Consider the following 2,500-nt stretch of genomic DNA (forward strand, 5'->3'; position numbering starts at 1 on the left):
AGCGGCGGCGGGCCCGCCCACGGACGGGCGCGGGGAGGAGCGCAGCCGGCACGCGGCGCGGAGCGGCGGCGGCATGCCGCCGGGCGGCCGTCGGCTCAACCGTGCCCGAGTCCCGCGGGCGCCGCGTCGCCCGGCCGGCGCGAGCGGCGGCGGGCCCGCCCGCGGACGGGCGCGGGGAGGAGCGCAGCCGGCACGCGGCGCGGAGCGGCGGCGGCATGCCGCCGGGCGGCCGACGGCTCAACCATGCCCGAGTCCCGCGGGCACCGCGTCGCCCGGCCGGCGCGAGCGGCGGCGGGCCCGCCCGCGGACGGGCGCGGGGAGGAGCGCAGCCGGCACGCGGCGCGGAGCGGCGGCGGCATGCCGCCGGGCGGCCGACGGCTCAACCATGCCCGAGTCCCGCGGGCACCGCGTCGCCCGGCCGGCGCGAGCGCACGAGGGCGGGAGGCAACCGGGCGGCGCCTGCGGAACCGGATGCGACGGCCGGCGCGGCACGGCCCCGACGGGTCCGCACCGAAGACCAGCGCGGTGCGGATCGACCGCTGATGAGGTCAGAGGTTACGTGCGGCAGCCGGCCGGCTGGCCCGAGCGGCGGCCGGCACGCGACGGGGATCGAGCGGCCCCGACGGCTTGCAGCCGGGCGGCCGACGGCTAGGCCGTACCGGAGTCCCGCGGTCGTTCGGGCGAAGGGGCGCATGCTGCGGGAAAGGCCTGCGGCGGCGAACCGTCCGCCCGGCCGGCCAAGCCTTCCGCGGCGGCGCGCACGTGGCGGCGCGGCCGAGATGACCGAGCGAAGCCCCGGCGATGGGCGGCGCGCACGTGTCCGTGCGGCCGAGATGACCGAGCGAAGCCCGGGCGGCGCCCGCCGTGCGCCCTGCCGGATCGCGCCTTCCGCCGGCGCGCAACGCCGGTCCCGCGTTCCGGCCGCGGGAGAGGCCTGCGTCGGCGAACCGTCCGCCCCGCCGGCCGAACCTTCCGCGGCTGCGCGCACGTGTCCGTGCGGCCGAGATGACCGAGCGAAGCCCCGGCGACGGGCGGCGCCCGCCGTGCGCCCCGGCGGATTGCGCGGCCCGCCGGCGCGCAACGCCGAGCCCACGTTCCGGCTGCGGGAAAGGCCTGCGGCGGCGAACCGTCCGCCCCGCCGGCCGAACCTTGCGCGGCGGCGCTTACGTGTCCGTGCGGCAGAGATGACCGAGCAAGCTCCGGCGATGGGCGGCGCCCTCCGTGCGCCCCGCCGGATCGCGCTGGCCGGCGGCGCGCAACGCCGGACCCCCGATCCGCGTGCGAGCGGCGAGCGTCCGGGCGGGCCCCTTTCGCAACTTCCCTCGGTACTCTAAACACCCCTTGCCTCTCGGTCTTCCCCCCGACCCTCTCGGTATTTGCTCGGATATGTGCATGCATCGTCCCTCATCGCCTTCGGTTATCCTCCCCGGGGTGGGCTTTGCGCCGACGCGCCAACGGGGTGGTAGGGGGGCTGCAGCCGCGGCCGCCGCGTTTCGCCATCCGCGCGTGCGCCGCCGGATCCGAGTGGAGGTCGCGGGCGACTCGTCGATGCTTGTACTAGGGGCGCATGCCGGCAGCCCCCCGCGGGGTGCGGGACCCCCGATCGGCGTGCGAGGGACGGGCGTCCGGGCGGGCCCCGTTTCCAACTTCCCTCGGAACATTAAAACCCCCCGACCCCCTCGGTCTTCGCTCCGGCCCTATCGCTATTGCTCGGATATGTGCATCCACCGTCCCTCGTTGCCTTCGGTTATCTACCCCAGGGTGGGCCTTGCGCCGATGCCCCGATGGGGTGGCAGGGGTGGGGCTGCCGCGGCCGGCGCGTTTCGGCATCCGCGCTTGGGGGCTCGGACCCGAGTGGAGGTCGCGGGCGGCTCGTCGATGCCTGCACCGGGAGCGCATGCCGGCAGCCCCCCGCGGGGCGCCGGACCCCCGATCGGCGTGCGATGGACGGGGGGAGGGGCGGGCCCGGTTTGCAAATTCCCTCGGTACTTTAAAATCTCACGGCCCTGTCGGTGCTCCCTCCGGCCCTATCGCCACTGCTCGGATATGTGCATCCACCGTCCCTCGTTGCCTTCGGTTATCTACCCCGCGGTGGGCTTTGCGCCGATGCCCCGATGGGGTGGCAAGGGGGCACGCTCTAGGCCGTGCCACAGGGCGCGGGCGCCGGCGCCGTACGTCCCTCGCGGCGGCCGTGAGCGGCACCTCGGCTTGCTCGGTCTGTCCTCCCGGGACGCGCGACCCGTGCGACCGGGACGCGCATCCCGTGCGACCGGGACGCGTGTCCGGGCCGTTCCCGTTTGCAACGCTCCTCGGTACTTTGGAACGCTTGGGGTGGGCTTTGGGCGGATGCCCCGCCGGGGTGGTAGGGAGGGGGGGCGGCTGCTGCCGCGGCGGGACTTCCGCTCCACTCCGCACAAGTCCGTCGCCTCGCGGCGGGCGCGCCCGGCACCGTTCGTCCCCGAGGGAGCCGGCACGCGCCCGCCGAGGCCCCGGCGCATGG

This window comes from Phoenix dactylifera, chromosome 10 (genome assembly GCF_051530095.1).
Source record: "Phoenix dactylifera cultivar Ajwa chromosome 10, Ajwa_hap1_PhDact_Kaust_v1.1, whole genome shotgun sequence".
In the NCBI taxonomy this organism is placed as follows: domain Eukaryota; kingdom Viridiplantae; phylum Streptophyta; class Magnoliopsida; order Arecales; family Arecaceae; genus Phoenix; species Phoenix dactylifera.